An 11079-nucleotide genomic window follows, 5' to 3' on the forward strand; every position below is an offset into this window, starting at 1 on the left:
AGAAGATCCATCAAGTAAATACCCCGTTGAGGAGACAGAGCATTGACACTGAGGTTCTCCACTCTGTCCCCATCACTCCCTTCTTGACCCATCACCATTCCTCCCTCTCACCATGGTGTAATCATACAATTTTACTGTAAAAGTTATGTCTGTTGCCCTAAATAATACCTATTTTTAGTTTTGTCCATTATTAATCTCAACAAAAATGGAATCAGACTCTGTGTGTTCCTGGGAATTGCTCCTTTTGTTCAACATAATATATTTGATATCATCCATGTTGATGGTGGGACCTGTACTTTGCCCATTTTTACTGCTGTGTATTTTTCCATTGTATGAGCATTCTGCAATTTGTTTTTTGAGTCAACTGTTGATGGATATTTGTGTTGTTTCTATGTTTTAACCTTAATGAGCTTTTAAAAAAATATATTTTATTTATTTATTTGACAGGCAGAGTTCACAAGCAGGCAGAGAGGCAGGCAGAGAGAGGAGGAAGCAGATTCCCCACTGAGCAGAGAGCCCCGATGGACCCCGAGATCATAACCTGAGCCGAAGGCAGAGGCTTAACCCACTGAGCACATATTTATGTAAGAGTTTATCTCAGGCAATGTTTTTGCTTTTATATTCACTAAAAGAATTTTAAAAATCCGAATGCTCTCTTCAGCATTTTAAAAATGTATTTATTTCTAAGACTTTATTTATTTATTTGACAGAGAGAGAGATCACAAATAGGCAGAGAGGCAAGGAGAGAGGGGGAAGCAGGCTCCCTGCTGAGCAGAGAGCCCAACGCAGGGCTCGATCCCAGGACCCTGAGTCCTGAGATCATGACCTGAGCTGAAGGCAGAGCTTAACCCACTGAGCCATCCAGTGAGGGGCATCCGATGGCCCCTCTCTTCACTATTTTAAACTGAACTTCTACAATTTTTTCATGAATGCTTGCAAAGAATGCAGTTTCTAACGCATTGTAGATATTAAAAAATAATATAAAACCAGAAATTGAATAGTAATCAGAAGCTATTTAAAAAATACATGAGCTCCTTCCTAATAGTTGTTCCTTTTTCTCCTTCACTGTCCATTTACCTCTCCCACAGAATTGTGTTTTATGATAATGGGTTTTTGTGCCAGGAAATTCTTATCACCCTAGTCACACACATTTCTGTTTTAAAAATGTATGTGAAAATTGAAAAAAATTATATGACCATAAAGCTTTAAGTTTGAACAATCTCTTCTGTATTTGGTTATTACTAAGGTGTTATTAGTACACAACTGATCAAAGCAACACAAATGTATCACATTTCCAGAAAAAAAAAAAACAGTAACTTTTTTATTTTGGAAATGCATCTCTCAGTGAGGCAAAGGAGGCTTTTTCCCCCCATTTATTTCATATATACATGCATGATTATTATTCTTTGCTAGAATGAGACAATGTTCAGATTAATTCTATTCCCATATTTTGTTTTAATTGGTGAAGGTGTAAGTGCCTACTTAGCCAGAGCGACTCCATCTCAGTAAAACAGCCATTTTGTTGTTTGTGCAGTAAACTTAAAATGACCCTGCCCCCCCCCCCCAGGGGAATTTACTTAGAAACAAGTTTGGGAAACCAGTAAAATGTAGCTGAGCAGTCCCTGATAACAGAGCCCAGATACAAGAACGGGTCAGGTCAGGCAGAGATAACAGAGCCCAGATGAAGGACGAGTCAGGCCAGATGGAGCGTCCAATCAGTAAAGCACACATACTACCTCCCTAACCACCAAAAAACGTGGGTCCCTCCTTTTCTGGCGCCAACTTGAGTGCCAATACCGACCAAAGTGATAGACTAGTTCAAATAGCTACTATAGAGTAAATTGTAATTCAATTGGCCACCCATGTGTGACCTAGCATGACTATGCAACTTTCTCTGTGTGTTCCAATCTCATTGGCCAGGCTCAACCACATGGCTTCTGCCCTATAAAAGCTAGTCTGTGGGGCTGTGGGGGGTCGCTCTCTCTGTAAGAGATGGCCCAGGCCGGTTTGATTTTGATACTGGCGTGAAATAAAGCTTTGCTTGACCTTCGCTTTGTATCAGTCTCGCTCCTTTGATAACGGACCCCAAGAAAGGTAATGAGAAACCTCATTCACATAAATAAATAAATAGGAATGGAAACAATTTTGTTATGGCAATACCACTTAATTCTTAGTACTCCTTCCAAGATAAATGTCAAAAACCATAATAGCAATCTGTCATTAATTTTTAATTGTCTGTTAATGGATACATCTGCCTTCTTTTTTGTTGAAAACAAGACAGTGTATACTGCTTGACTTCCAAAAGGATTTATTAGCCAGTCATTGGAAACATTAGATTTTGCAATCTCTGGGAAGTATGCCAAAAAAGCTTTTCAAGACCTATCAAATGACTGTACTATATTTCTAACTCTTTCCCAGAGAGGTTGGAAGTTATCCTGTTTAACCCAATATATTGAAAATGTTTGGAAAAATGGAAATACTGTGAACTTTGACAAACCTTTGTCAATATATTTTGAGTTGGAAATTCTGTCTAGAGAGAAGCTAAAAAAAAAAAAAAAACCAGTGTACTGAACTTAATGAATCCATCATTAGGAGTCCAGCATTATCATACGTGGCAATCTTTTTTTCATCTAAACCTCATCCCTTTCTCTCCTGATTATTCAAAAGCCAATCTTTGATATCACCATTTTATCTGTGAACATTTCAGTACATAACTCTAAAGCACTAGGACTCCCCTTTTTAAAAAAATTTTTGTTTTGTTATGTTAGCCATCATAAAATACATGATTAGTTTTTGATGCAGTATTCCAAGATTCATTGTTTATGCACCACACCCAATGCTCCATGCAATACATGCCCTCCTTAATACCCACAACCAGGCTCACCCATCCCCCAATTCCCCTCCCCTCTAAAAGCCTCAGTTTGTTTCTCAGAGTCCACAGTCTCTCATGCTTCCTCTCCCCCTCCAATTTCCACCTGATTCACTTTTTCTTTCCTTTTCCTAATGTCCTCCCTGTTATTCCTTATGTTCCACAAGTAAGTGAAACCATATGATAATTGACTCTCTCTGCTTGACTTATTTCACTCAGTATAATCTCCTCCAGTCCCATCCATGTTGATACAAAAGTTGGGTATTTATCCTTTTGGATGGGGGCATAATACTCCATTGTATATATGGACAATATCTTCTTTATCTATTCATTGGTTGAAGGGCATCTCAGCTCTTGCCACAGTTTGGCTATTGTGGCCACTGCTACTATGAACATTGGGGTGCATATGGCCCTTCTTTTCACTACATCTGTATCTTTGGGGTAAATACCCAGTAGTGCAATTGCAGGGTCATAGGGTAGCTCTATTTTTAATTTCTTAAGGAATCTCCGTACTGTTTTCCAAAGTGGTTGCACCAGCTTGCATTCCCACCAGCAGTGTAAGAGGGTTCCCTTTTCTCCACATCCTCTTCAACACTTGTTGTTTACTGTCTTGTTAATTTTGGCCATTCTGACTGGTGTGAGGTGGTATCTCAATGTGGTTTTAATTTGAATCTCCCTGATGGCTAATGATGATGAACCTTTTTTATGTTCTGCTAACCACTTGTATGTCTTCTTTGAAGAAGTGTCCATGTCTTCTGCCCATTTTTTGACATGATGATCTGTTTTTTGGGTGTTGAGTTTGAGAAGTTCTTTATACATCTTGGATATCAGCCCTTTGTCTGTAGTAGGACTCCCCCTTTTACTCAAACCCCGTTTAGGAAATGAATATCTACCATAAATATCTAGGCAGCGTTCCGTCCTCCCCAGTTGTCATGCACTTTTTTTTTACTTTACTTTTTAAAAATTTGAATATAGATCCACAAAAGGTCCATGTACTGCAACTTACACATAGTGTGTACTCTTCCTTCTGGAGGCATATGATGTAGAGTTGTGTCTCTTTTAGGGATATCTAGTAATCATTGATCATCATTGCCTAGATCCATTCACTTATTAGGGGTTGCAAAATTCAAATATCATGCGTCTGTGTTTATTAGCTGGAGTATTTCTATAAAAAGATGGCTTTGGTCATTGGGACCACTTTCATGTTGCCTCTTGTGTCCTTTTGATATGTCCCCATATAGTCTTATATCTCTCAAGGACATTAAATCCATACTTTAAAACATTCCCCCCAAAAGGAAACTCCAGGGGCACCTGGGTGGCTCATTCTGCTCCACCTACAAGTCTATCCTTCCAAACTGTGGCAACCCACTGATCCTTTACTGTCTCCATAGTTTTGCCTTTTCTAGAGTGTCATAGAGTTGGAATCACAGAGTACATAGCCTTTTCAGATGAGCTTATTTCATTTAGAAATACATATTTAACTTTCCTCCATGTGTTTTCATAGCTTGAAAGCTCATTTCTTTTTAACATTCCATAATATTCCATTATCTGATAGACCACTATTTATTTGTCCATTCACACTTATTGAAAGATATCTTGGTTGTTTCCACATTTTGGCAATTATGAATAAAACTGCTATAAATATTTGTGTGCAGATTTTCAAGTGGACATAAGTAATATATATATTTTTAAATATTATTTATTCATTTGACAGAGAGAGAGAGAGAGATCACTAGTAGGCAGAGAGGCAGGTAGAGAGAGCAGGGGGGGGCGGGGAGCAGGCTCCCCACTGTGCAGAGAACCCACTGTGGGGCTTGATCCCAGGACCCTGAGACCATGACCTGAGCTGAAGGCAGAGGCTTTAACCCACTGAGCCACCCAGGTGCCCCACCCCTGATCTATTTCTGATTCAGTGTAAGTGGAAATGTGGAATCAAGGACCTGAGAAGGAACCAGGAAGAGGCCGCAGTGTGCAGTGGTCATGCATGAGGATGGTGGTCAGACAGACTTTGAACTGGATCCCTCCTTTGCTCAATGCCCATCAGCACTGGACCTTGGGCAAGTCTCTCGGCATTTCTGAGCCACATCAATTTCCTCATTTACATGATTAGGATAGAGGTGCCTGTCTGGCTCCGTCAGAAGAGCCTGTGTGTGACTTTTGATCTCAGGATCATGTCCCATGTTGGGATAGAGATTATTTAAATAATAAATAAATAGACCTTAAAAATTAGAATAATAAAATTAGCTTCCTTTCAGGTATTTTTGAGGAGTAAAGGAGATAATGTACAAAACCTATTTATCAGGGGCTTGGTATATAGTATACATTCAGTAGGTGTTATATTAAGAACAAGTTAAATTTTTTATTGTGGACAATTTTTTTTTAAGATTTTATTCATTTAAGTGATAGAGCACAAGCAGGTGGAGTGGCAAGTAGAGGGAGAGGGGAGGGGGTGGGAAAAGCAGGCTCACCACTGAGCAGAGAGCCCGATGTGGGGCTCGATCCGAGGACGCTGGGATCATGACCTGAGCAGGAGGCAGACGCTTAATGGACTAAGCCACCCAGACACCCCTGTTGTGGGAGATTTTCAACTCATTCAAAGATAAAGAGAACTTCCATGTACCTTCAACAATTATCAATTTGTGTCAGTCTTGTTTCATCTATAAACTCTCCCACCCATCCCAGATTATTTTGAAACAAATGTCAGACACTGTATCACTTATCAGTAAGAATTTGAGTATGTATGTCTGAAAGATAAAGACCATTAAAAATATGACTTTTTCAGGCTTTGAAAAGCAATTAGTAATTTTTTAAAAATTACCATATGTATTCAGATTCCCCGATGGTCTCATAATTTTAAAAATTGTTTGAAACCAGATCCCAGTAAGGTTCATAAATTGCAATTATTTGATATCTCTTAAGTTTAGCTTAATGGAAAAGTCTCTACCTTCCTGTTTCTGTGAAATTGTCGTCGTTGTCATTGTTGTTAACAGTTGGACAGTGTGCATCTTGTTGATTAAATCCTCCTGATGTCCATGAATGTGCTCGTCTAATTTCAGTGTTTTGTAGGAATTTATATTTAAGGAGAGGCTTGATCAGATTAAGGTTTGCCTGGTTTTTTGTGTGGGTCTATTTCATGGGAGCTGTTGTAAACGTGCATCAGAAGGCACATTACGTTCCCTTCTCTCTCTTCCTGTGATTTAGCAGACACTAATAACGGCCTAGAGTAAAATGGTTTCATCGAGCGTCACAAATTATGATATGCTAATCCCATCAATCTTTCTTCATTTATTAGATGGAATAACCCTATAAAAAGAAACTTCCCCTCAATGGTTCTTCCATTTCCAGGAGGTACAGTTAGAGAACACAAAAGACATACTTGATTCTTTCCCTTTATCTGTCCATATTCAGAATGATGAAATTATTTTTAGGCATACTCTGAAGGGAACAAGTGACTTCTGTTAAGATGATGATATTATGAAGTTGTGGATCTTAGCATATTTTGATCAGTTTCAATCCATTGGAAATATTATTCTGTGGATCCTCAATTGCCCCATCTCTGCCAGAGCCTCTTCAAGCTGACTCTTTAGTCCTTTTGATAAGATTCGGGCAATTTTTTTTTTTTAATGTGACATAATGTTTCCCCAAATAGCACTCTCTCCTTTCTTTTTTTTTTTTTTAAACGGAAGTTTGGGGGTTTTTTTAGGATTATTTATTTATTTGACAGACAGAGATCACAAGTAGGCAGAGAGGCAGGCAGAGAGAGAGAGGAGGAAGCAGGCTCCCCGCTGAGCAGAGAGCCCGATGTGGGGCTCGATCCCAGGACCCTGAGATCATGACCTGAGCTGAAGGCAGAGGCTCAACCCACTGAGCCACCCAGGCGCCCCGAGATTCGGGCAATTTTTTAAAGTAATCTCTACACCCAGCGTAGCCCCGAGATCAAGAGTTGCATGCTCTGCCGACTGAGCCATGCAGGCGCCCTGTGGTCTGAGTAATTTTTTTCTCCTGTTTTTATTTTTTTAATTAAATTTATTATTTTTTATGAACAATGGAATTCTATGCAGCCATGAAAAGGTCTGAGTAACTTTTGATAGCATCCTTGCTTTATAGTGTCACGAGACAGCCTAGAATCCACTTGCATGTTTCCTAGACCAGACTGGGATCGGTACTTTCACCTAAGAGTCCTAGTATTTTTAGTGGGAAATGGCATTTGAAGAGCACAGTATGGGCACTCAGGATGCTCGTTGCCACTGGGCTTGTCACCGGCCTTCAAAACCACACACGCACACACACACGCACATACACAATTCTAAGAACAGAATAGGATTCCTGAAAGCAATTTTAGATCATTTTGGCAAGTTTTTTCCCTTTTGATCTTATGGTATATTCCATTAGGGATAGACAATGAAATTACTGCATTTTCAAGTTTCTTTGACCAGTTTTTTTGTGTGGTTTGTCCATCTCACTGAATACTCTATGTGTCATTTGCTTTTGACTTTTACGGGTATTTTAAAAAATATGTATGTATGTATGTATTTAAAGTAGGGCTGCCTGGGTGGCTCAGTCTGTTAGGCATCTGCCTTCATCTTGGGTCACGATCCCAAGGTCCTGGGATTGAGCCCCACATCCGGCTCCCTGCACAGCGGGGAGTCTGCTTCTCCCTTTGCCCTATCTCCCATGCTCTCTCTCTCTCTTTTGCAAATAAATAGATTAAACAAACAAACAAACAAACAAAGTGTCTCCATGCTGAAGTCTAATGTGGGGCCTGAACTTAACCCTGAGATCAAGTCCTGAGCTGAGATCAAGAGTTGGACACCTAACCGACTGAGTCCCCCAGGTGCCACTTACTACTAGTGTTTTAAAATATGGTTTTATTGTATAGTTATATAAACTATTACAGGTTTCCCCTACTACCTGAAAGCAGAACGTTCCTATAAAATCTTTCATAAACCAAAATGAAGAGAAACAATTACCATTAATGTATATGGAAAAATTTGAGGGGTATTCCGAGATCCCCCAAAGTCACCTCCCTTATACATTTCTAATAGCTTCAGACACAACTTGCTAACAAATGCACAAAATCAATTGACGTAAACCACATGTTCACGTGGTTCAAAGCTCTGGCAGCTGGATGCTGAGATGCTGTGTGGGGTTCTTGGGGCTTGGCAGCATCATTCTCATGGCCCAAGATGTGTGCTGCCTTGCCAGTGGCTCATCTAAATGTGAGACAAATGCTGAACACTGTTTTTGCTTTCAGCATTTTTTGTAAAAATGAAAATCCTCTTTGAATTTACTTTGATTAGTAAAAACAAGTTCATGTGCAGGTCTTTCATAAAAGCAAAGTGGTGTGATTCAACTTTGTTTTTTTTATTTTTTTAAAAAGATTTATTTGTTTGTTTGTTTGTTTATTCGATAGAGAAATAAACAGAAAGCACAAGCAGGGGGAGCAGCAGAGGTAGAGGAAGAAGCCGGCTCTCCACGGAGCAGGGAGCCCAATGTGGGGCCTGATCCCAGGACCCTGAGAACATGATCTGATCTGAAGGCAGAGGCTGAACCAACTGAGCTCCCCAGGTGGCCCAAGTAATTCAAACTTTAAAAAAGCAGGGAATACCAGTACATGCATTCAAGATCAAATCTGTGAAATCTAAGTGTATTTAAAGAAGTGTAGTTTCCAGCTTCTGTCCTTGTCCCCTGTTCCTCCCAGCCCCACAAAAGTAGATTTTTTGTTTGTTTAGTTTTCAGATTTTCTTGCCGCTGGTTTTTCATGTACGTGGAATATATATATATATATATATATATATATATATATAATAGTTTATACATATACTTCATGTTCCTCCTTATTAGAGAAATGGTAGTAAAATTATGCTGTATTTTCTTCACTTTGCCTTTTTTTTGCCTCAGGGAATGTCCAAGAGATCTCTCCATAGTGGCATACAGAGAAAGTTCTCGTTCTCCTCAACACCTCACAGTGTGAATATATCTTCGTTTATTCAACCAGTCCCCTATTTATGGGCATTTGATAGATATTTGGTCTTTTGCTATTACAAGTAGTGATGCAGTGAATAGACTTATGCATAATTTTTTCCCTGTATTTTTGTCGGTGTAGCTTTGGGATGCAGGGAAGGAAAAAGTCCTCCTCTACCCTTCAGCGACCTCCAGCTGGACTAAGAATTACACTTACTTGAGACAGATTAAGAGGAGAAAACAACAACAACAGAGTGTGCGAGGAGGAAGGAAATTGAGACCAAAAGAAATGACCAAGGCAGGCAGTTTTTATACTTTTTAGACCAAGAGACAATGAATCTGGGAGGAATTGACAAAACAAAGAAAGCTTGACTGGGAGCTTCAGTTAATAAGGAATTCTAAACAGACTTTGGGCTGTGGTTGTAAAGGAGTAAAAAGTAACAAGAGTGGTCCGTAGAGACTTCTCAGCTCCAAATCCCCCATCTCTGGTCACAAGGATGTCTCTTTAGCTCCTGGGACAGGGAGGGCACCCTTCACCTGGAAGATTAGTTTCCAACTTGCAGGGGGACAGAGAAAGGTCTGAGTGTCCTTCTTGCACAGGCTGTCTCTTTAGTAACTTTTATTTAAAATAATCAGCATGTCAAAGTGGCACATTTTGGGGTGGCCTGTCCTCATATATAGGCATATGCCCTAAAATTGGGACTCATACTCCAAGGATAAATGTGCAAGTACTTTTCCAAGAGTTGACTATAAAATTTTTTCCAAGAGTTGCTAACTTCTCCTCTGTAGGGTTTGGGCTGTTTTTCCATTCCCATTAGCTGTGGAGAAGAGGACATATTTCTTCTAAACCTTTACCAACAGATTATACCAGCAAATTTTTGGATTTTTGCAAACCTGTAGATGAGAAATAGTATCTCAGTGTAATTTGAATTTTTTAAATTTAGTTATCTTATCTTTTCTATGTTTGGTTTCTTTTTCTCTATTGTGAGTGAGTGTTAATATCTTAGTATATTCAGGGGTCATTTACTCTTTGTCCTTTGAACTGTTGACTCCTATGTCTTATTCCATTTTCTATCAAGCTGTTGGTCTTTGGTTTCTCTACTTTTAGGAATTCTCCATAAAATAGGCTGATTTTCTCTTTTATTCATTATTATTCTTTTTATAATGGGAAAATCAACCCTTTTTTATATAGGCTGGAAAAAATTTTTCCCATATTTTGACATTTGTGTTTTTATTGCCTGTAGTGTTCTTTGCTTCACATTATCTTTTAGATTTTCATGTAATCAAATTTATGAGTCTTTTCTCTTACTTCCCTTTCTTTAAAATCTCAGAAATATTTTCCCCACCCCAAGTTATGCATAATTTGCCCCTCTTCTAGTATATGGATTAATATTTTATGTTTAGATTTCTAATCTATTTAGAATTTGAATGACATAAGAAAGTGGATGCACTTTTGTGTTTTTCTGTATGGTTTTCTAGTTATCCCAATGCTGGTTATTAGTCTGTCTTTTCCCCCACTGATGTGAGATGCTGACTTATTGAATATAAATGTAGCATAATATAATTGACTTGAATATTCATGAATACAGTATGATTAATTTGGGCTGTTTCTGAATTTTCTGGTTTGCTTTCACTGTTCTGTCTCTCCATTCATACACTGATGTCATAGTGCCTTAATTAAAGAGGTTAAAATGCTCTGCTATCTGGTAGAGCCAGTCCCTCATAGTTCTTCTCTTTCTTGATTGCCTGAGCTAATTTCCTTTTTTATTCATCCAAATGAATTTTATAGTCAACTCTTTTAGCTGCAGGGGGAAAAAAAGTGATTACAAAAATTTTTAATTTATATGTACATAAGATCACATTAAAGAAGTATCTAATAACTTAAATTTTATGAAATGCTTTAAACATGAATCAGTATTGCATTTGGTGAAATGTCTTTTCTGCATGTAGGTATTTTCATCTTAATCTATTCATGGGAATGTGTTGTTATAGCACTTTTTCTCATATTGAACCACCCTAGGATTTCTGAAATAAATCACATTTAATCATAGTGTATCACTTGTTAGTGTCTAATCATGTATTTAGGATTTTTGTATTAGTATTCACAAATGAGACAGGTCTGTAGCTTTATTTATTGGTGAAATCTTTGTTAGTCTTCGGGATCAGTATTTACCTCTGTCATAGAAAGAATCGAGGGCGCCTGGGTGGCTCAGTGGTAGGCCACTGCCTTCAGCTTGGGTCATGAT

The sequence above is a fragment of the Mustela putorius genome, unplaced genomic scaffold (assembly GCF_011764305.1).
Source record: "Mustela putorius furo isolate JIRA1106 unplaced genomic scaffold, ASM1176430v1.1 tig00000929_pilon_pilon_pilon, whole genome shotgun sequence".
NCBI lineage: Eukaryota > Metazoa > Chordata > Mammalia > Carnivora > Mustelidae > Mustela > Mustela putorius.